This window comes from Dermacentor albipictus, chromosome 1 (genome assembly GCF_038994185.2).
Source record: "Dermacentor albipictus isolate Rhodes 1998 colony chromosome 1, USDA_Dalb.pri_finalv2, whole genome shotgun sequence".
NCBI classification, from domain to species: domain Eukaryota; kingdom Metazoa; phylum Arthropoda; class Arachnida; order Ixodida; family Ixodidae; genus Dermacentor; species Dermacentor albipictus.
Window position 1 is genome coordinate 423365533 of NC_091821.1, and position 24262 is coordinate 423389794.

General features: G+C 51.1%; 1 protein-coding gene across 2 annotated transcripts in view; it reads right to left on the bottom strand.

The window, feature by feature from the left end:
- The window catches only part of LOC135896994 (uncharacterized), a 171480-nt gene that overhangs the window by 111321 nt on the left and 35897 nt on the right, over positions 1-24262 (bottom strand). The gene's annotated exons all lie outside the window — the stretch shown is intronic.

Genomic DNA, 24262 nt, shown 5'->3' on the forward strand with positions numbered 1-24262 from the left:
ACACGCGAATCGAGCTCAGCAGCAGGACACAGAGGCGTCTCACTCATCAGCGCAATTCACGCGTCAACGCGTTGCCGCCTAAATGCGCGCACGCGCAGTACGCGAGCTCGTCCGCAGAGTGCGACGCTCCGCGAGCGAGATTGGCAGGCATCTCGAAGTGCATCATCTGCTCGTGCCAATGGCCAACATTGGTTCTCGCACGAAGCAGATAGAGAAAGAGGGAGAGAAGCGGGGGCGATGGTTCGGGTAAAGGGCTTCGAGGGGAGCCAGCGCGAAAGTGACGGACACGCCAACGGCCCCGTTCGCAATCAGCGTGGCAGCATCTCGCGACCGAGCCACACCGAAAACAACGGGACTCCGCGCAACGGTGCCTGAAGGGACACGAAGCTCGGCGGCTTCTCCACGCGCATCATAACGATTGACGGACGGCAGGAAAGGAAGGAGGGAGGGAAATGCTGCGCGCTCCGGGGCGCTCACGCAGGCGCCGAGGGAAAGGGAACCGCCGCAACCGGTGATGCAATACGGAGAAGAAGACGCGGTCACGACGAAGAAAATGAAACGCCGGTCACTGCAAGGGGGGTGACGATGGCCGGCTGCTGGGCGGGTCAGCTGGGCTTGGAGAGCGTGGCTTCTTCGCTCGATGACACGCTGGCTGCGGCCGTGCTAGAAAGCGCGCGCCCGGTGCGGTCACGAGCGAGCGTCGGTCGTCTCGGCTCGCGCGGTGGGAGGCGACTCACGATGACCGAAGAACCGCGCTGTGCGTGCGGATGTCGCAAACTTTTTTTCGCCGTTGCGGGTATCTTACAGCGGGCGCGACGACGAATAATGGTGTCGCCGGCGGCGGAATAAAAGTTGTGCAATGATACCCCCCCCCCCCCCCCCCCTTTTCCCTCGGTGCCCGCGATTCTAAGCGAGACGGGCCTTCGTCGGTCGATGTGCGCGAGGAAACTTTTTTTTTCTTTCTCAACCCATGCTTTCGTCGCGAGAGGGACGCACGGTCCCGGAAATGACCGATGCATAAACGATTAAAACGCTATCACAACTTTAGGCGCCGGCGAGTGCATCGGACTTGAGCTGATATGGCGCGCGTGCGCAGACATACTTATACCCTCGCGTGTGGAGGATTCGTCGAGTGATTCTCGGAGCTTTAGCGTCCCAAAGCAACAATGAGTCTACGAGGCAAGTCGTGCTGGTGGACTCCGGATTAATTTTGTTAACTGGGGGTTCGCTAAAGTGCTCCTAAATCTAAACACACCAGTGTTTCTTCTTTTTTTTTTTTTGCATTTCGCCCCCATCAATATATGCCGCGCGGCTGCAACCGAACCCCACGACTTCGCGTTTAGCACCAGAACGCGATAGCGCGGCGGGTGTAAACCGCGACGGTGGTCGGAAGCGGCTGAACTTTTTAATCCAAATTTTCACCAGCAATCTTACAGCAAGCAAGCTGACTAACGTTTCCTCGAAATTTCCCAAAGTGCTCCCGTCATGCTGCCCAAACAGTAAAACATACACGACAGACTCTGATGGACGAACGATCCACTTGCCTCGAAAAAAAAAAAACAAGAAATGAAATAACGGAACATGTCTTGTACAATGCGTGTTGGCTCGTACCACTTGTATACAAGACCGCTCTCCACAAAGTACCTCTTATAACGAAATGTTTAGTCTTAATTCGTTATAACGAGTACGGGGGCGCATACTGCCATACACCATACGTGGAACGTATAGTATACTCTATGCGGGCTTTCACGCATATACACGCTCGTTGGTTCTCTAACAAGCAAGAACGCGGCCGTGCCGTTCTGTCTCGGTGCGCGGCGGGAACGCTTGGCGCAGCAGGCCGAACGCGCGCGATTTGCATTGATCTACGATGGCAGGTCGCAGAAGAGAGAGCGTGTACGCGGAGAGACTCTGCATACGTCTACGGCGCAGGCCCCCTTTCCTTCTCGTAGAAACCCTGTTGGCTTGGCCAATGAACGGCGCAGCCAGCACGTTGCGCACCGACGCCTCTGTATCTGGCTGCGCAAAAAAAAACGTCGCACGGACGTCATCGTCGCCGTACAGGCGCGGCTGCCCAGCCGCAGCCGTTAGCTTGCACACCTCCGTTTGAATTCGGTTATACGGCGACACCACTGTCGGTTCCCGTTACTTCATTTTTGACGAACTATTCGAAATTATATGCGCTGCAAAATAATTCGAGATGATGATTTGTAGTGCGGGAACACGATTACTTGCCTATATAACTCCCCATCACCGACCTAAGGAATGCGCGACGCAGGGATGATGAAAAACTATCGAAAGGACGTTATCGTTTGGAATAGTGCTAAAGGCTCGGTGCTAAAGTGTTCGGAAGTAGTCCTGCGGTTAACAGTCGACATGTTTATTAACGCGTATGGTTCAAGACAGAATCTCGGCTTTATGTACCCGAAAGTACATATCTGTCACGAGGTCAAATCGAGTTCATGTTAGATGTCCCATGGCTTCCATGTACAGAATCGGAGAAATCCGAGATCTGCCGATGGGCGAACACGTGGTCCGCCGTTAAGTAACGTCTAATCGGCCCATCTTATCGGCTTATCATAATCAGCGATAACCACGTGTCCGCTCTGCAGCGTTTCCAACAATGGGCGGTGTCGTGCAGTTCACTGCGAATGCCGCTCGGACCAAAGAACGCCGATAGCCGAGCTAGGAGGACCAGCCGTTTTTGGTCGGCCCGGTACAAAGTAAAGAGACCGGACCATCTTTCGTTCTAAAGGACAAAGCGTCGCGGACAATCTTTAGACGTGTATACCTTTCGTCCCCGCGGTGCGTCCCAGGCGGAAAGCTAAACTTGTTGGAACGTGGATGACCGAGGTAATTTACCTAGAACGGCGCGGGGAGACGACTCCGCGAGTCGTCACTGCAAAGGTCGCCTAATCTTTGCTTCACCGGAAAGCGGCGTTGAACGATGAAGCTGTAAGGAACCCGTCTTTTGGGGTGCGGGTGTTTTTTTTTTTGCATGTGTTTCTATTTTTAAACGGAAACGGCAGCCTCGCGCGCCGCTGTTTTCGTTCTCGTCGGCGCCTCGTCGAGGCGTCGCCGGAAGGAGGCAAGCTCCACTCGCGTGCGTATATCGCACCCCGACGAAATCAAACGGGCGCCAAGATTCCAGAAAAGCGATACGAAAACACGCGGAGCGCCGGCCTTCTGAGAACCCCTCCCCTTCCCCCTTCTCATAAAAAAAGAAAGAAAGAAAGAAACGCGCCGCAACACACTCGAGTATGCATATAATAAGTGCGTATATGTGCTACACGAGCAAGGAGCGGGGGAAACGGGATAGGACGAGCAGTGTACAGAAGATGGCGCGCCAACTGACGGGCCGCAGAAGTTGCAGCCGCAGGAGGGACGCGTTGTCTTAAGAGTGATACGAAGCCCACAGTCCGATACGAGGCACGGACAGCCACAAAACGAGTGCGGCCGGAAGGCGGGCCGCGACAACACGGTTCCGAGATGAATGCTACACAGATGGCAAGGAGGAGAAGTAGAAATACAGAGCTCTTGAAAAGCGAGAGCATGAAGGGAGGCGAAAAGTTATGTGCGAAATCTTATACAGAGGGCGCGGGAGGGGGGGGGGGGGGGGAGCAACAGAAGAAAGAGGAGTACAGAAAACAAACAAACAAACAGAATAAGCGACAGCGGTATACACTAAAAACGGGACTGTCGAGTGCCGATGGAAGGAGAGAAGGTGTTCGCGACCCTGCGAGGAGCGGAGTCAGCCGGTCGTGACGAACGGCGAGCGAGACTGGAGAAACCTTGTTTACCAAGCTGGCGACGGCGGCATTGGCGGCCATGCGCACAAGAATTCGCGCAGGAGGTCCTTTCTGCGGGAGGGTCGCTGCCGCCCCTCCATCCATATACGTCGCAGTGTGTATACACGCAGGCGGGAAAGCATGCAGCGAATCTTTCATTTCAAGGGCACCGCCTTGAAACACACACGACAGTGCCCAATGCGCTTTGCGTAAATAAAAGGCCGTCGGAGCTACACATCCTTCCTCCGCTTCGTAACAACCCTCGAGTTTGCGCTCCGAGTTTGTTAAACAAAGAACTTCGCTCTCCTCACGTAAGAAACCCGGTGCGAATGTAACGCGTTACAGTGAAACAGACTATAGCTCTTCATTGAATTTTGTTTATCTTACACGTATTTTTGTATTTACTTACACGCATGCCGTGCTGTGCTATGCGCCATTTCACATACTATAGTAAAGACAAAGACCAAACAGACAACGACCACTACGCGTTAAGATGGCGCCAAGTTCGCGTTCCCTGTGTGCGTTATGCCTGTGAAAGAACTTCTCGCGAACCGTTTTCGAGATGCTTCTGCATGTAAAAGATTACGATTAGCTTTGGAAGTACTATAGTTTATGACATATACGTTCTGATAGTGCTGCCACCGCCGCTGTGGACCTGGACTGAAGTTTCCCCCAACACGAGAGTATCTTATCCTCTCCCCAATTCGCACGAGTTTCCATATATGATGTTGATGAATTTGATTCATTAACTTATTGTGGTCAGCAAAAGTTCCTGAAAGCGTGAATATATCCACCTGCACACCTCCGTGCGCCCACGGTTTTTAAATGGTTACACTGATATCAGCTTTGACAGGTCCGCCAATATCATTATATATTCATAAATGTCGGCTATACCGGTGCTAGCTTAGTGGCACGAATCTATTTGTTACACCATTTAAGTAACCCCGACCCGCCTTTGACAAATTATGACTACGTACCACAAAGGTTTACGGAGCTTTTCTTTCGGCTACACCGGCGGACGTAAATGTAGCGTCCCTGTGGATAATTTGTCGGAAGAGGCGAAGAGCATTGTTTAATGTGAAAGTCTTCATTCTAATATCCGTGCGTATATGAGGAAGAAGTTATTAAAAGCGCCGAGTTGCAGCCGTTCAAACTGTAATTTCTCGCAGCCCACCAATTACACCGGCTACCTTGGGGGCGCTCGCAATTGCAAGCGTCTTCACACTGCGGGGAGGCGGTCGCTAAAGCATGCAGTGTCACGGTGATCTGAAGGCGATGGTCTCGTATCAATCAAAAGCCAGTCAGCGCGCACGCTGCATTCGTGCTAAGAGCGCTCAAGTCAAACAAGTCTTGTAAACAATGAAAGCGCGGCTATATATACACGAGGCGCAAATGCGGTGACGCGCGAAGAACCGAAAAGCCAGCGTGGGCCCGCAGAGTGCATCTGGCGGCGCATAATTTCGGTTCATTGCCGCTGTTTGTCAACTGCCGCAGCACGGGAAGTTTGGTCATTATACTGGCGCTATTTCGTTTTGGTTCGTGCGCTTCTTTATATGCGCGCCGCGATATAGACATTAAACGGACCGGATCTCGATTTAGGAGCAGGGGAGCGCGTCCTACAAGCCGCGCACTCACTCCCGCAGAGATATACGAGGAGTGAAGACAGCCCGCCATACTGAATAACCAAACTGGTCAGCAGCATAGAAGAAAAGAAAAAGGAAACCCTGAGGAGTATATTTCGCAGCTATGTATATACACATGCAGTCGCAGCTCTTGACATCCATTGGTCTCAAAGAGAAGGAGGAGGGAAATAGCAGGAGGGTCCAGCTCCACTGTCCCCAAAGTAACGAGAAAGAGAGAGAGAGAGAGAGAGAGAGAGAGAGAGAGAGAAAGAGCGGGCATGGTTCCCGTCGGCGTCACGGCGTTACGCCACCGCGCCATTAGGGAGAACCGTTAGCCGGCCACTCGAGAATGGGAAGGCAACCGAGCGCCCCCTCGGCTGCCGCGCCGCGTCTCATAAGCACCATTTTCAAAGTGGGGCAGGGTCGCTCAAGTGTGAGAGCGCAGCCGTGCAGGCTCCAGCGTCGTCCACTGTTCCTTCATTAACGTAAACACACACGCACGCACGCAGCACAGAAGTAGACATGCGCGCCGCGTCAAAACAGAGCCGCCCACCCGCAATGCGCATGTCTCCATCCCGCGGCCCGTAGCGAGATATTCGAGGGATGGGAAAAATAAAAAAAAGATGAAACAACAAGATGACGAGGGACACTCCTCGACGGTGGTCATCTAGGAGCGAGATTCACTTTGGCGGGCGCCTTTTCGGCCTATAACTCGAGGAACGGCGCGACAGCGTTGGCGCGTCGCCCTTGTCTAGGGAGGTCGCTGTACGGTGGTGTGGTATATGGAGCGTGGATAACGACGCCACGGGACGCCAATCTCGGCGAAGGCCAGCGCGGCGGCAGGGTGAACCGCCTCGACGCCGGAGGCCATTACTCTTTCTTAGAGCCAGCGCTTGTGCGTGTATGTGTGTGTGTGTGTGTAGGGGGGCCGCATGTGCGAGTATATGCACACGCATCAGGATTATATACTTTTCGGACGCTGTGCATCGCGAACGCCGAAGAAGGCTCTCGATCAACCTAAATTCGTCGGGGAAAAAAAGTGCGTTTTTATTTTCCTAAGCACCGGCTGCGGATAAGCTAGGGCACCGGACCAGACATGACGCATACCTTGCGCAAGCAATAACGGCGTCAAAACGCGGGCTCAACGACCTAATCTCCGAAGGGGAGTATACCACACGGAGAAGAACAAACAAAAAAATATCGCAGTAAGTTATACATGGAGGAACGCGCAGAGGTGATGCCACAGGTACAAAACCGAAACCGTCGTGTGAACTGCGTGTGACCCACGGCTGGAAGCGTCGTACACCGTATAGTAAAAGGACCCCATCAGCGGGCCTGAAGTATGTTTACAGCGCTACTCAGCCAAGATTCGAGAGACGCGTGCTGTTGTGGTATACCTTTTGATGTTTGACGATATAACTACTGGTAAAAGGTTGGCGCTCATACACGAACCGCCTCGTTATATACAAGAACACTGTGCATGAACCGTCCCTAGAAGAAAGAAAGAAAAAGTACATCTCTCCCGGCTTAGTTTACGTTCCTTCAAGCGCAACTGCAAGGAAACTCGTCGCAAATACGGTTCCTTGCAAGTCGCTACCTGCGGCCATTAGGAGGTCGCGGAACCGAGAGGATCGCTCGCATCGCCCAGGCCGCTTATACACACACAGACAAGTGCACGGCGCGGCGCAGACCAACCGGAGAGGAGGCGAGGCGCCTCGCCGGGTGCAGATATACGCGCCTGTCATCATCATCACAATCATCATCATCGAAGCTCGCGCCACTTGGCGGTCGTCTTCGCAGTGGTGCGACAACGAACCACACGCTGAGTCAGCGACGACGAGGACGGCACCATCCCTCGAGCATGGACGAGGCGGCGGCGCCGCACTCCCAAGAACGAGAACACCCCGGAGCACGGCAAACCAAGAGAGAGAGAGAGAGAGAGAGAGACGGGAATGGCCGCCCCATATGAGCAAGTTCGCTTCCCCGCCGCAACCCTTCCGCACCGAAGAAGCAAAAGAGACGCGCCTGCAGCGAGCGAAAACGCGGCGGCGCACGTGGTGGATGCAGCGAGAGCGCGAGTGATTCAGTCACCGCAGGAAAAGTGCGAGAGGGGGAAATGCGAGTGAGGCAGAAGGCGCCGCCGTTGGTGATTACGCGAGGCCCCCGCTGCCAAGCCATTCTTCTCCTTCGCGCGCTCCTGCGCCGTTTGTCATGGAAGCTGTGACAGCTTCGGCGGCGCACAGGAAGGCGAAAGACGATTCGCCATCGCGAGCAAGCATGACTGAAAGGATTGTTGCATCGGCCGGCCTTATATATATTATGGGAGAGCACGCCAGTGAGTTTCCCTCACGCGGAGTCGCTACTGCGCGCGTGAATGTTCGTGTATACTCTCGCCGCGTATAGCCACACGGGCTACGCGAGCTCCAGTTTTTTTTTTTCCAAACCACCCGCCACGGTGTGGTTCAGTGGCTATGGCGGCCCGCTGCCGAGATATGCACGAGGTCGTCGGTGCGATTCCTGCAGGCCGCGGCGGCCCCATTACGATGGAGGCGAGATGAAAGAAGAAAAAGAAGAATTCCGTGTAGCGTGTTTGGGGCGCACATTAAACAACCCCCCGGTGGTGAAAATTAATCGGGAGCCCTCCACTACAGCGTCCCTCATAACCCACCGTGCGGTTTCGGAACGTAAAACACCACAATTTACTTTTATTTTGAAATAGCAAACCGAATACTTCATGAGGCGAAATATATTGCACCACGCGTGCTCTGATCACCGATTCGTCGCAAAGCCTAGCGACACAGTTTTCAACACGCGACCGGCACAGGGACGCCCGATACTCCGCCGCCGTCGTGCGCCGCGAACGCGAAGTTCTACCTCGCGAACAGCAACAGGACGAGTGTAACCGCGCGCTCCACCCACAGCGCGCGTTGCGCATATGCGCGAACGCTCAAAGGCATCGCGATTTTCTCGCAGTACGCACGTATACCGCCGCTGCGATTCGCGCTGTCGCGCATCAGTCGGGTGCACACGCGGTGCGCGCGAGAAAAAGACCAAGACACACGGCCGGAGGTCCCAGCGGCGGCGGCCTAGTTTCCAACAGCGGTGGGAGGTGGGGAAATGGATGGCGCGGGGTCATTTTCGCTTCTTCTTCCACGGCGTTCTTCGTTTCGCGTTTGTATGTGTCACCGCGCATCGGCCAAAGAGTGCAGTGAAGGAAAAAAGAAGGGGGGGGGGGGGAAGGTAGGCGCTGGCGCGGCGACACAAAGGAAAGCGGCACCGGCGGTGTGGTGGCGTCATGCGGAGAAGCGCACCGCTGGGCGGACGCGTGGGCAGCGCCAACGGGACCGTGAAACTGGCTCCCTACCTGGTCTCGATGTTGTTGCTGCTGCCCTTCCTCCTCTCCTTCCTCCCTCCTGCATGCACCGACGCCCGTCGCTCACACATCGGGCATCCTCGCTGCCGTACAACCCCCTCCCTTCCCCTGTTCATCACTTCCCTGGCGTGCGTACTGTGTAACGGACCGCACGTGAGCCGCCTTCAAAGCGGACGCACAAACGCCCGTTCGCATCGAGCTCTCTCGTATTATATGTGCACACGCGATGGTCTCGTCTGGAGTTCGGCAGAGCTTCTCGCTCGTCCACATAGCCAGTGCAGCGGCGGGGTGTTGAGCACCGGTCAGGCCGCCGAATCGCTTCCTCCTTTTGGGGGCTGACTGCGCGCCTTTTTTTTTTCTCCCCTGCGCGCGTGGGAGCTGCGCGAGTATAGAGGCCAATAAGGGCTGGCTGCAGCCCTGATTGCTATAGGTTGTTGTGCTGCCGGGTCGATCCACGGTTGTTCGCAACAAATTCGCGTGGGCGCCTCTTGCGACCTGAAGAAACGGAGTGACGCGCGCGTGAGCTCGCGCGAGCTCATATTTTATGCGCGGACGCGCGCTGGTTATTAGCCGCAACATATGCTCCTCGCCTTGGTTGTCACGAAGACGTTTCTTGTGTTTGCCGAGGAAGTAAATGCTCGACATCGCAAGGATGTGACTGCGCCGCGGTGACTCAAAGTTCCTGTTGCTGATTGCAACGTTCCAACGCGTGCTGTGCGCGCATGTTCGCGTTCCGCGATTCCTCGCGTTCGCACTATACACTTCAGTAGAACTTCACTTTGGTCTAGTTGGTATTTACTGCATATCATATTGACCGCAAATAAAGACAGGGACATAGGCAGAGAACACTGTGCTGTTTATGTGTTCTCTCCCTATGTCCCCGTCTTTATTTGCGGTTAATATGATATGCAGTGTAGTACACGTCACGTTGAGACGTACAAAAGAATACACACGCACGCACAATGCCTGTACAGCGATCAAGAAAAGCGTAACAAACAGTGACGACCAGCGTGAACCAAACCTTTCGTCCAAAAAGAAAATAATACTGATGGTTCTATAAGAGAGACTGCAATTCTCAAGCACCGCTGTGTGTCACAAGTAGTAAAATAAGAGCGCCCAGGCTCATCCATGTCCGGGTGGCAAGGCTTTCAAACGGGTAATAATCTTATATAAATCGGGGACAATACGACCTTGTGGTAAACTTCGGGTTAACTGTTTGCGACCACAGAAACTTAATTACGAATCCTCCCTTAACGCGATTGCCTCAACGACGTCGTCGTAATTATCCCACACAAAGACAACTATAGTTACTTGCGAGCCACGTATACTGTGGATGTTATTAACTACGGCGCATATATCTGCACAACAGTGAAAATTATACGTGACGGGCGTCACATTTCGAGGCTGTATGTGCCGTTAACCCCCCCCCCCCCCCAAAAAAAAAAAAGTAGAGAGCAAGAAGCACACACACACACACAGGCTTTTGGTTGCATTTATTTTTCGCGGCATAGATATAACGCTCCCAGCGCCGCGAGAACGTTCACGGTATCGGCAATATCGGTGTCTGGCAGGCACACACGTAAAAAAAAGTAATGACGATAAAGAGGACGCTTTTCCGCTGCGTCGAGTGTAAACCGAACCTATACGCGCGCCAGCGAAAACTGAACTGCTCGTCGAAGAGACTGCTGCAGACGGGTTTTGAGCCCGAACGTGCTCAAGTGGCGATAACTGCGCGCCAGTCCACGGGTCTGGCATTTGCGAACAAGATTCGTCCGTCGTCAGCGCAGGCGCCGACTACACAGTATACGCATGGATAGCGGGTGTATATGCGAGTTCAGGGGTCCGCGTGCCTCCTCTTCGTTATGACAGCCTGTCGCACGAAAGCGCCCGCCGAAACCCCGTGCCTTCTATTACACGATAAGGTGCGACGTAAACTAAAGCTTCGCACTATTACGCGTGGCATCCTCGAGAGAGAGAGAGAGAGAGAGAAAGAGAGAGAGCATACTTAGTGAGCGTGCTGTTCAGTATGTGGGAGGGATTACTATAGGTGGCCGGGCTTCAGGTTTCCCTGAGCAGTAGTGGGATACACTGCATGTTGTCCAGCTCTCTATATGTATACCTCATGATCTACTCCTGTTGGTCGGGAGGGCCGGTCGCGCCAAGACGGCACATGGCGTTCTTCAGATGCATACGCGTTTGTGGAAGTTATGGGCACAGCAAGCGTTTTCCCCTCCCCTTGTCTCCCTCGTTTCTTATTGTATGTACTGTTTTCCATCCATCCATCCTCGTGCCTCAATCATCATCTGCCCTAGAGGCACATCGCAAGCAGTTCTGGCTAACTACCGTGTCTTCTTCCATGTTCTTTCCTTCTTGGAGTCTCCATTCCCCGTTACGGCTCAACCCGAAATACACGGTTATGTTGCGCTGAATTTTATACACCACTGGCGAAAAAACTTAACAAAAAAGTTTCCTTTTTCGTTATATATATATATATATATATATATATATATATATATATATATATATATATATATATATATATATATATATATATATGTATATTCACACTATCAATCAGGTGATAGAGAAATGTGCGGAATATAACCAACCCTTATATATAGCTTTCATTGATTACGAGAAAGCATTTGATTCTGTCGACACCTTAGCAGTCATGGAGGCATTACGGAATCAGGGTGTAGACGAGCCGTATGTAAAAATACTGAAAGATATCTATAGCGGCTCCACAGCCACCATAATCCTCCATAAAGAAAGCAACAAAATCCCAATAAAGAAAGGCGTCAGGCAGGGAGATACGATCTCTCCAATGCTATTCACAGCGTGTTTACAGGAGGTATTCAGATACCTGGATTAGGAAGAAATGGGGATAAAAGTTAATGGAGAATACCTTAGTAACTTGCGATTCGCTGATGATATTGCCTTGCTTAGTAACTCAGGGGTCCAACTGCAATGCGTGCTCACTGACCTGGAGAGGTAAAGCAGAAGAGTGGGTCTAAAAATTAATCTACGGAAAACTAAAGTAATGTTTAACAGTCTCGGAAGAGAACAGCAATTTAGAATAGGCAGCGAGGCACTGGAAGTCGTAAGGGAATACATCTACTTAGGGCAGGTAGTCACTGCGGATCCGGCTCATGAGACAGAAATAATCAGAAGAACAAGAATGGGCTGGGGTGCGTTTGGCAGGCATTAATCTCAGATCATGAACAGCAGGTTGCCATTATCCCTCAAGAGAAAAGTGTATAATAGCTGTGTCTTGACAGTACTCGCCTACGGGGCAGAAACTTGGAGGCTTACGAAAAGGGTTCTACTCAAATTGAGGACGACGCAACGAGCTATGGAAAGAAGAATGATAGGTGTAACGTTAAGGGATAAGAAAAGAGCAGATTGGGTGAGGGAACAAACGCGAGTTAATGACATCTTAGTTGAAATCAAGAAAAAGAAATGGGTATGGGCAGGACATGTAATGAGGAGGGAAGATAACCGATGGTCATTAAGGATTACGGACTGGATTCCAAGGGAAGGGAAGCATAGCAGGGGGCGGCAGAAAGTTAGGTGGGCGGATGAGATTAAGAAGTTTGCAGGGACGGCATGGCCACAATTAGTACATGACCGGGGTCGTACGGGAGAGGTCTTTGCCCTGCAGTGGGCGTAACCAGTCTGATGATATATATATATATATATATATATATATATATATATATATATATATATATATATATATATATATATATATATATATATATATATATATATATATATATATATATATGCACGTGAAATGCAGTCATAACTGTCAGATGGAGCAGAGCACGAAAGGAACACGACGAGAGTACATCGAGGTGCCGCCAGCACAAGCACACCACTTACTATTTTTGGCAGAAAAAATGAAAGCTTCTTGCGCAGTGCGAGAGATGACAGCGCCGTGTCCCTGACGAGCACCGATTTAAGACATCCATAATTCCATCCAAAGATCAACACCTCCGCCCATTGCTTCTTGCAATACTTCGTTAACAACTCGGGCGCACAAAGTAGCTGAACTATTTGCACGAAAGCCTGTGAAGTATTCCTACTTCCAAAGCATATACATGCGCTAGTATACATCGGTTACATTTTCAGCCTCGGGGTCACCATGAGAACCGCGAAGAAATGTCGAACTCGCCATAACTCGCGTAAACGAGAACAAAGGTTGCACGGGAATGAATACTAATGAGGCGCTATTCCTCATAGGAACGGACATGTCATTTGCGCGTTTTTCTGCCAGTGAGGTGCGCTTGGGGTGATTATCGTGACCTTGTGGTTGTTCCTTCCGTATACGTCGACCCAAGCAGGTAGTTGTATGCCGCGACTTCCTGGCTGGGAACGTACAGTGCGCGCCCGCGTCCCAGCGTTCTCCTTGTATTAGCTAAAAGTTTTCCTTAACGAGCGAGCGTTGCCCCGGCACAACGCAACCGGCCTGCAAGAGGGCGCAATGCGCTATAGTTCCTAGTCTCCCGCGAATGGGCTGACAAAGAACACGCACATAAAGAAATGATAATACAAAGCTGTCACGAAAAAAAAGTGGCACGAGTTCAGATCGCTGTCGGTAGCTCAACTCTCGTCACCCCTTCGCCAACTCCTCTCAAGTTAGCGCTGTCTGCGAAAGAAGATGCGGGAAGCGGGGGAGAAAGGCTCAATGCGGTGCGGAAAGGTGAAGGAGTGAGATGGAACGGACGAGCTCCGCAGGAAACAATGGCGAGACGGCAGTGAATCAGCGACCGGCAAAGCAGTGCAGCGCAATTGACAGAACGGGCGGCGTCAGGAGCAACAGAGGAAGAAGGAGAAGAGAGATGAGCGTGCACGCGCGCGGCATCGCGAAAACGAGGAACCGCGCGGAGCCGGCCGTCTTTCGTGACAACGTGCAATGCCGACCTTAACAAGGAAGAACATCAACGACGACGCCGGGCGCAGCCCAATGGCGCGCAATTGAGAGGCGCCACCAGAGGCGAGCGTGCGGGGAAGCCGCCGAGTCCGTCGACTGTGCGATATTAGCTCGAATAGATATATGGACCATACTGTACGCGCGGGACACTCCCCGGAACAGACGCTTACGGCGGCTAACACTTAGGTTGTGGGCGGTCGGACCGTTATTGAAACATCACAATGGACGATATGTATACATATATACAGAAAGTGAGAGGGGCATAAAGGAGAGATGCCTCAACCTGCACCACTAACGTATCGCAGGTTACATACATACATACATACATTCATTCATTCATACATACATACATACATACATACATACATACATACATACATACATACATACATACATACATACATACATACAATAAAATCAGCGGACCAGTTATTTCACCCGCTCTGCATGGACTCCCTTTAGTGCTACAGCGCAGCTGTCCCTCACAGCGGACGTCGGCAACACGTTCTTTGCGATGCGCACAACATAGTCTTTGTCCGCTACAGTGTTGCTTGCTAGGCTACAGCTAGGCACTGGAGCCACCGCTCTCGAATTGTGCGTGGTGCACGAAACCCCGCACAAGTTCCCAAGTGTTGCGCATCTGCCCAGCAGGTAGCGCATGCGGCAGCTGCTGCTGCTGCAGGGGCAAGAGTTTCGACACGCATGTAACGGTAGTTGGCAGCAAAGTTTGTTTTTTCCCCAATGATATGGAAGTGGCCTGACGACTACGACGGCGTCAAGGAAAAGAGGAACGGACATGCCAAACCAGGTTTCGAGTTTATATACTGCTCGCGCTATACGAGAATTCAGAAAGATCAAACACCGACAAACAGGTCGTAAAGAATTTAACAGACATATATACCCAGCAGACAACGTTATGCACCAAATTTTCGTCCAAGGCGTCTCTTTGCTCCAAAATTTGCACCGCGGAATCTACATTTTTAATCCCGAAGCAGCGGCAAAAGAAGTTCCCATCCGGGCAAGCGTACAAAAGCGGAAGCGACGTTTTGAGTTTCGTTCAGTTAAAAAACGCCGACGTTCCGCGGTAGCGTGTGTACATACGCCCAGCGTTACGTCACCTCCAAACCGGAACGAACACAAACAAGTCCAGATGGGGCGGGAAGGGCGAGAGACCACAAGCAAAGCGTCGCGAGAGCCCACACGGCCCGCACAACGACCGGAAAGGCATCCCAAGCACGCATTCCCAGCGGTCGAGCCGCTATCAACGAAAAAACTGTCGAAATCGTGGCTAGACACCTCCCCCCCCCTCCCTCCCTCCCTCCCTCACAGCCGCCTCCGCCGCACGCTATGTCCTCCTGGACCCAACTTCGCGTATACGCCCGCTTCACCTCTCGCTCTCTTGTCTCCTCCTCGCCCTCCAGCCCAATGTCGCACAAACACGGGAAGGAGACAATACAAAGCACGAGAAGGATGTTGTTCTAGGCGTGCTCTCCTCCCGGTTCCCGCAGCAAGCGTGCAAGTGTTTTTCGGGCCGCTGCTGCTGCTATCGTCGATCCTCTATCTCGCTCGTTGTTTCTTCCCACCCACCCGCCCGCGCACTTTTTCTTTGGTGCGCACACGTGCACGCACACGAGGAGCCGAAGAAGCTTCTTCTCGCAAGAGGAAGATGAACATTCACGGTTGCTTCTGCTGCGCTAACTCCTCTGCCGGGCCAGTCCGTACTTGGACCCATAAACGGCAATAAAGTTTCGTCCGCTAACGTACGCAAGCGCCACACACAAACACACACACACACACACACACACACACACACACACACAAAAAAAAAAAAAAAAAAAACGCGCGCGCGCGCTAAGCGTACATACAACCTTTTATTTTTCGATTGTCACCTAAAGAAAGAAACTGCTATACGATCATTCACGCTGCACTCAGGACGATTTCCGGAAAGAGAAACACCGCTCTGGGCGGATCCACGAAGCGATGAAGAACACGTCCTTCACGCTCGCGCAACACAAATACCGCACGCTTTTTCCCTCCCTTTAAAGGCGACAGCAGTGCTTCGAACCTCGCGCTGTGAGCGCGAGACGTCGGGTGCGCGTGAGAATTGTTTTAGACGACGCACTTGGCATCTCTCCGCACGTTAATATACACGTGATACGAACGGCAAGCAGTCGCCGGCGAGGCCCTGCTGAAGGCCTGCCTGTACAGCACACGTTTGCGTTCAATCGTAACGGGAGAAGCGCGAAGGGGAGAGAGAGAGAGAGAGAATGTGTTTACGTGACAAGAGGAGCCGGGTATGTCGCGAGGAAAAAAACAGAAAGAAAACGGCAGCCGACAAACAAACAGCGCCGGAGATCAAGCGAGGCGATGAAGGTGCGCGCGAATTTTCAGTCACCTGTGCCCAACTCATGGTCGTCGCACATGTGGCGGCGCCGCTGCGCCGCTTTGTCACTCCATGTAAGAATTTATTCGGGATACATGTTCGCATTTAAGAGTGTTGGAAAATGGTTAAATGTGAGTCAGGAAATAAATGCATAATTAAACAAAAAGACGTATTAGAATGCCGAGAGGGCCTGCGCAGCATCCTCGAGGCGAAGCCATCCGTGGGCTATACATCGTGAACATAAGGTTTATACGCGTCAATGGTCTGTCTCTCAAAAGCACCGTTTTGAAGATGTCCCCGTGAAGGAAAGGTAGAACGTGCCGTACTTCTTCCTCGATATTCTGAATGTTTGTTTCGTTACTGCAAGGGATTCGCAACCCGCAATAATTTACTCGGTGTTCACCACACACGATTCAACACAGTGGTACCGGTGAAAACACCGACAGCGAGAAAATAACTCACCTTTAAGGATTCTATTTAATAGACGCACATACATCTGCAAGCTCCGAAGACGTGCACAAATGGGCATATATTATCGCTGATCGACTCACCAGAGACGCGTTTCTTTTTCTGCGGCGAACAAATTCCAAGTGGGTCAGTGAAATAATTAACGAAAAATGTAGCTGCCACCCCCCTGAAAAGTTGATGTGGACGTTTTTTGGAACGACGCAATGCATTAGTGACAGCGCCGTGGTCAATAAATAATGGGGACAAATAACATAACGACGTATTTCCAACCTCTCCGCCACTGCGCAGGCTCGCAACAAGCCATTACCTATATGCAATAGTGAGTATAAAGTACAGTGGCTGGGCAGTCGAGTTTATCGCAGCTCTGCATGTGTGCACTTAAAGCTTGTACTTTAAGCTCTGCATGTGTGCACTTAGCGCTCGTCCTTGTGTTGCCCCTATTCTTCGTCCCTGTTTGTTTGCGCACAAAAAGTATCAATATGAATATGTTCCAACTAGGCCGACTCGCAGTTATGCTTGTACACAAGATCGCATATCTCACTGGAAAGCTCCCGGCCGAAGTCGAGGTCCTATGACTCACCCACGCGATAACCACCAATTCAAAGGTCATCGAGGATTATCTAGAGTGATCATTTTTAGGTTTTACAGAAGTTAAAAGAAAATGTACCTATGGCATGCAGATAGCATAATTCTACTCCTTCAGCTGGAATAGTCGAAGAGGCGGACATTATACTTGCACGTGAAATCAAAGCACACATTCAACCGATTGACGAGAATCCACTCATTAACATGTTAATCACTTTACGGCATATATTATAACTTACGAATTGTAGCCGGTAAGTTCGCAAGGAATATCTACTTATATAAGATGAATTTCCAGGATGACGTCACAGTTTCGAGATATTCGATCAATGCCAAAGTGTGCGACGAAATACATGGGCGTTCCTGCTACTTTTTGCACTTCAATGCATAAAAGAGCGTCTTGGTAATAAAGTAACTGGAACAACCGTGCATTTTTACCGGGAGCTTGACGGCGCAAGTCTCGAAACCCGTGCCGCCCTAAAAATTAGTTACAAGCGGAGTGGTCTTGCAAACTCGCCGGCTAGAATGAGTATAAACTGCAATATGCGCCGCCGTAAAGTAATAATTAAGACGTTATTTTGTGAATTTTCATCAATTGATTATGTATTTCGGTTTCTAACTCGTGCAAGTAAGGTCCACCTTTTAACAAGATAGCGTTAAGGGCCTCGTGTCACAGAAAATTTCGCGTCGACATCCTGCGTGAAGCATCGACCGTGTTGTGAGCGAAAATTCATTCGTAACCATGCATATATGCATGCATACCATGCATGCATATAAAGAAACTGGCGCACGCAGATTACGCAATATACAGTCGAGCGAGGATAGAGCAGTGGATATTACGAACGCCGCCACGATCACGACATCGGCCGCTCACGAAGAAGAAAAAAAAAGAGAGAGAGAGAGAAGTAATGCCTGCGCGCCCAGAAGAGAAGAGAAGGCAGTGCGTAAAGAGCCCGTCGCGTGGAGACGCAGACGTGCACGTATAGCACGTGCAGGCTTCTACATAGATACGCGCTCTTCGCAGAGCGGACTCGCAGCAGCAGCAACAAACGCGCCGCGAGCGCGCAATCTCACGCGGCCACCGCGGGAGGCAGATTGCCGAACTCTCGGCATGTATGTATACACACGCCGCACTGGCCAAAGAGACACGCGAACCACCGCGGGGCCACAGAACAGTTGGTGGCGACGGGGGATCCGCGTTGCGAAACCGTGGTGCCGTCTTGTAGCGTGCACGTATTTTTCTTTCTCAAGCGGCCGGCTATGCGTCGGTTCTCACAACGGATAGTCCTTGCCGGTCCCACAAGACTGCGCGCGCGCAAGTGAAGATCCTTTTCTCTCGACCATCAGCCGAGCGTTTCACTTTGTCCGCGCTCGGGCGAGCGAAACGCCACCGCCGCGCTTTCGCCTCCACCCCCCACCCCCCACCCCACCGCCCTCACTCTTTTTGTGCGTGTGCTTATTTCGTTACTTCTGGTCTGCCGAGCAGGCGGGACGCCGCGTGAGGCGCATAAACCACGGCTTGCTACAGCCCCATCACCAGACCCGCGCTCTTAATGAGTTCTTAGCGCAACGGAGGAACTTAAGCATCTTGAGGTGATTTCAACGCAAAAGCATCGAGACTTGTCTAAGTTATCCCCTTCAATTAAAGCTCCACCTTAATCCACCTTGCCCTGATTTGTACCAACCTTAATCCACCTTAGTCGAATTTAGTCCACTTTAAACCACCTTAATACACCTCAACACAATATTGGGAGTGGAGTCCGTCCGACGCTGCGTGGCTGTTCGCCGTGGGATTTCGCAGTGCGAGCCGCACCAGGTGCAGCGCCGGGAACTTAGGCGTCATTACTTGAGTTTTCTTGCCATCGATGTTAACGCCGGACCGTATTTTCCGCTTCACGGGGCATATATGGGCGGCTTGAACGAACATTTAATAAACGAAAATAATAACTAATCTAGGAACACGTTTTTAACTGTTCACTAGACGTCTAGTCCGCACTATAGAACGCGTTCTTAAATTCATTATTATATTCGTTATTAAATGTTCGGGCAAGCCGCCCCTAGACTAAAGGGACCCCACCGTCCCACTGAAATCCTTTCGAACAATAAAATCTCTCTCTCTCTCTCTCTCTCTCTCTCTCTCTCTCACACACACACACACACACACACACACACACACACACACACACACACACACACACACACACACACACACACACACAAACATGCAAAAATAATGCTTACGCTATGGACCACAATTCGTAAGAGCAAATGCCAGCCAATGCAACAGCACTTACGAACGAAAGCTTTGCGAATTCGGACCCCCGCTTTTGTCGCACTTTCCGCGAGAGGTTTCCGCGACTCGGTACACGGTATATACGCGTGTGTATATATATACCGGAAAGCGATCCTCCTCGAGCGCAGTTCGATCGCGTTGCTCGTTCGCGCGAGCGAACACGCGCGACAGCCGTCGTCGAGGCACGCCACAGCAAAGCGCCGGCGGCGCCGGCCGGCGTCAACGGAGTCACGACCGCGCCAGAACGCGGCCACAAAAAAACGCGCAGCAGCCCGCAGACAGCTGCGCGAAACCTCGAGTCCCTCCCTGGACACGGCGAGGCACGATGCATGCGTCAAGCGGGGGAGGGGGAGGGGAGGGGGGCAACAGCTTTTGGCGAGCATCACTCCGTTCTTTCCCTGCGCTTCTTCGTCTGAGAAAAGGCAACACGGCACGTTCGCTTCCGAAGGGTCGAATTCACGTCGCGGGTTTCTCACCCGGAATAACTGTTTCTCAATGGCAAACGGCCTTCAATTTCCAAAGTTATCGAGATAACATACCGACACACACATATTACATACGATCGCAAATTGGGCCCTATAGTTGTTAAAGCGATCCATCTTCGACGGCACCTCGTACGACAGGGACGAGCAAAGAGAATGCAAGAGGTCGAGCGCTGTTCCCGTGTTCTCTTTGCTCGTGCCTGTCGCAAGTGCCGCGCTGTCGAAGTTGAATGTGCGCCCAGTCACAATATTATGAAAGAATAGCCCCCGATGCAAAAACTACAAGATCGCATGCATGCGAATACATCGACGAACACAAGATAATGCGAACTTGACGCGTAATGTGATGATAATAAACTAGAGAAGCAGTGAGCAAGTGCGTGACGAGAGATGCACACAGAACTGAAGAAAAGAAGAGGTACTAAGAGATCAACGGGGAAAACGAGGAATATGAAGACAAAGAAGAAAGAAATATATTTCTGCAACAATTTAGATGACAACGGATACACCTGATCATACTTATGAATAGCAATGTTAAAAAAAAAAAACGTATGGTCGTGAGCGGCAATAAAAAAATTCAAATAACATATTCACTGTCGCTGCCGACTGATACTGACATATCGTAATTGAACGACTTCGTGAATACGGGTCCATATTTGCTGTTATCCGTTCATGTAAGTATCATGTATCCGTTCATGTAAGTTTCAATGCGTCCATCAGGAATTACCTTACTTTTTCATGAAAACTAAACAACCACTCACGACTAACAATTATTGATAGATAGCACATGACACACAATCCAGAAGTGTATACATGTACGAAGATACAAGTCTGATGTGGCTGAAAACGCTATTGGGCCAGTTGTCGAGCTGCTTGAAATATTTAAAAAATATTTTTTTTTTTGCCTAGTCACCCTCCCCTCTCCCGCCCCGTTTTGCTTTTATATGCCGAGTGTGTAAATTTTATTCGAAAAATGCCTACATCGCTTACGAGAAACTGCCCTCCGGTGTTCGTTCGATGTGCCTGAACGTCAACCTCAAAACGCTCCTTTACACACTCATAAAAGAAACAATACAATAAAAAATAAAAATTGACATTCATCACGTTCAACCTTCCAGCTGCTTGTTGCTAGAGATCCAAATCGCGTTGTACACATCCTTTATTTATTTATTTATTTATTTACTTACTAAGCCAAGCAGAATATAGGTGAAAAACGAACTGATAATTAAAGAATAATACAGAAATTACCTCCACGCACTAAACTGCTCCGTCCATATACGAAAAGATAACCAGTGACGACTACAAAAACAAACGCCACTGGGCATGACGGGTGCAATGAAGTACGCGCCTCCCGTCCTAAATTTTGTTATAATACCGATGGAAAGGACCATGTTCTCGAAGCACCTTATAGAAATGATCTTCGGGAACCAAGTTCTCGAAGCATCTTCCGGCGCCTGCTCAAAGAAGTAAAGAGGGGGGGGGGGGGGCGAGGGCGCCTTGCAAGACGGCTACGTCCGGTGTACGAGCGGGCGATGACGAGACAGACACAAATGAACAGCAGGCGAGGCAGTTGAGACGACACGTCGTATAATTGCGCCAGTTCCTTCGCCGCGTTTGGTCCGCCGATTTGCGCAGCACGCCGCAGCTGTGTGGGCGGGGCTCGCGGAGAGCGAAAGGGCGCAGCTCATCAAACCGGAGTTCGAACTCGCGTTTCTCGAATGGTTCTCTCCGATCGAGCACGGCGGACCGCTCAAGCCAGTGGGGCCCTGGACTAGGGGCTCCACCCACTCGCTTTCTGCATTTTTTTTTCTCTTTTAAATAAACGTTTTGATATATATATCTCTGATCGACGCCTCCGTCCTTTTCTTTCTTTCTTTCTTTCTTTCTTTCTTTCTTTCTTGCGACTTCGATGTTCCGCGAAGACGGGGGGAAGGAAACCCACAGATTTGGAAGATGAAGCGAACGGGGAAGCAGCACAAGATATACTGACGCGATAGTTGGTGAACCATGATATTGAAGCAGCACACTTACATCTACCACGTGCACGTTCACATAGAACGGATATACACAGGCGCAGGAATAAGGAAATAAGCGAATAAGGGTAGAAGAAAGCCACGGATGCTCTCTCGCATCACCCTGAGAAGAGAGGGAGTAGTACTACGGCAACTCGTTTTACAGTGTAATGGTGTAATTGCTTGAGCTTTATTAAACGTACATTTTCGCGGACGTGCTCATTGAATAATCCCCTCTTGTACCGCCACTCGCAGGGAGAGTAAAAGGTACACCCATAGAAGAGCGAAAGCATTCTCGAAAACGTAATTATACATTCAGCAAGGAGTTACTCCTGGAATAATTGAGCTTACGGTCTTTTTTTTTCCTTTTTTTTCTTGTAATGTGCACGGTGTGGTGCATGCACCGAGCAGCCGACTGTAACGAAGCGTAGAGGGTGCATTACACGGTCATCACCCCGTGTGGCAAATCAACAAGTGCACCGATAAGGTGGACCGTTACCTTGGTAATAAACGTCTCTTCAGAACCTTGTCGCGCACTATTGGCGCGCGCGCGCGCACGCACGCACGCACGCACGCGCACACGCACGCGCACACGCACGCACGCGCGCGCACACACACACACACACACACACACACACACACACACGCACACACACACACACACACACACACACACACACACACACACACACACACAGGGAAACAGCATTTGTTGGCTGTAGCTGTACGCAAAACTACTAACGCAACATCCGCGGGCTTGCGTTTCTATATCAAGACAAAAATAAACGCTTAATACCGAGCTTGTGGTTCTACGCTTGCAAGAGCCAGACGTACAGACGTACAGACGTACAGCCAGACGTACACACACACACACACACACACACACACACACACACACACACACACACACACACACACACACACACACACTCGGGCCTACAGATGACGCATGGCTGCGCGCTTATACGAGCCAGCCAGCCAGCCAGCCAGTAAGGCAGAGAGAGGCGTCAGAGCAGCATAACGAAAACACGTGCCTCCCCCCCCCCCACCCCCCCCCCCCCTCCGCGAACAAGCCAAGGATCACGCACGGCTGCACCATGAGCCGCGCGTTTTTAGAAATGGTGTGCAACGTTTTGACGAGGCCCCCGCCTTCGTGGTTGGGCTGTTGGGCAGCCGCTGTATATATCAGTGTGTGAATGTGTGCGAGTGTTTTGTAGATGGAGAGTCGAACTCTCGGGAAACGGATGGGGGGGCAGTGCCTTGGCCGAATTACGTATACGGCAATTTTATGGTAACTATAGAAGGCGTTTCCTACAGAGTCCATAAAAGAAGCTTGGGCAGCCCATCGCAAGACCCAAACCTCCATCTCACAACCGACCGCGCCTAGAATACTTGCAAATACAAACTGCGCGCGGGGTGGGTGCTCCTTTCTTTGGATTCACCGAAGTGGCCGACCGTTCTCCTTACTATGTGGCAACGGCACTAACGGAATTTCGTCGATCGTCAATCGCAGGCTATACAGACGCACGAGCAAGTCTACATACACTCGCTTCGCGGCTTTGCCAAAACATACACACGCAGAAAGTGCGCGTGCAAAATAAAAAAAAAAGGGAGGGGAGGGGAGGGGAGGAATGCGGTCGTCGGTTCGATGATAAGCCATTGGCGAAACGCGCGCGTATTCCTCGTGTGGCGCGCGAGCGCGCCTATAGCTTTCATTCGCAGACACAGCGTTGCAACCTCCCAAACGGACGGCGGATTCCGCGGGCCCACCGGTGCCGAAAAACGCCCTCCTACTCGCTGTACGTGTGTACTCGTGCCACGTGTATCTACATATGGATGCCCATATGGCTGTTGTAACCGACTGAACGGCGGGGTCACCAACGTTATGTTGCACTGAGAACGCACTGCAGATGTATCTCCGTCAGTAACTGTGTAGACAACAGCGCGCACATGAGTGTGATCGAGCACACATCGTTCGCGAAAACATTGGTGAGTGAGTATGAGAGAGTGTCGGCTTATTCTGCCGAACCTGTAGTACACGCATACGTGTACGCGACATGGCTTTCCCATGCAGTTATGTCAAGTGGTGGCAAGAAAAAAAAAAGAACTAAAAATAAACACGCATATTAGGTTTGGGGTAATGTTAACCCTCTGCGTTCTGAATGCGGTTTTATTTCACTACAGTCTGCATGCGTATATTACAGCTACATGCGATTGCTTCGTTTGAAGGCCCTGCCCGTGTTGCACAGGATGTTCCACGTGGCGTGCTCCTTCGATCAACAAAATGGCGAAAGAATGTTTCTTTTCTACTTTCTCGAAACGC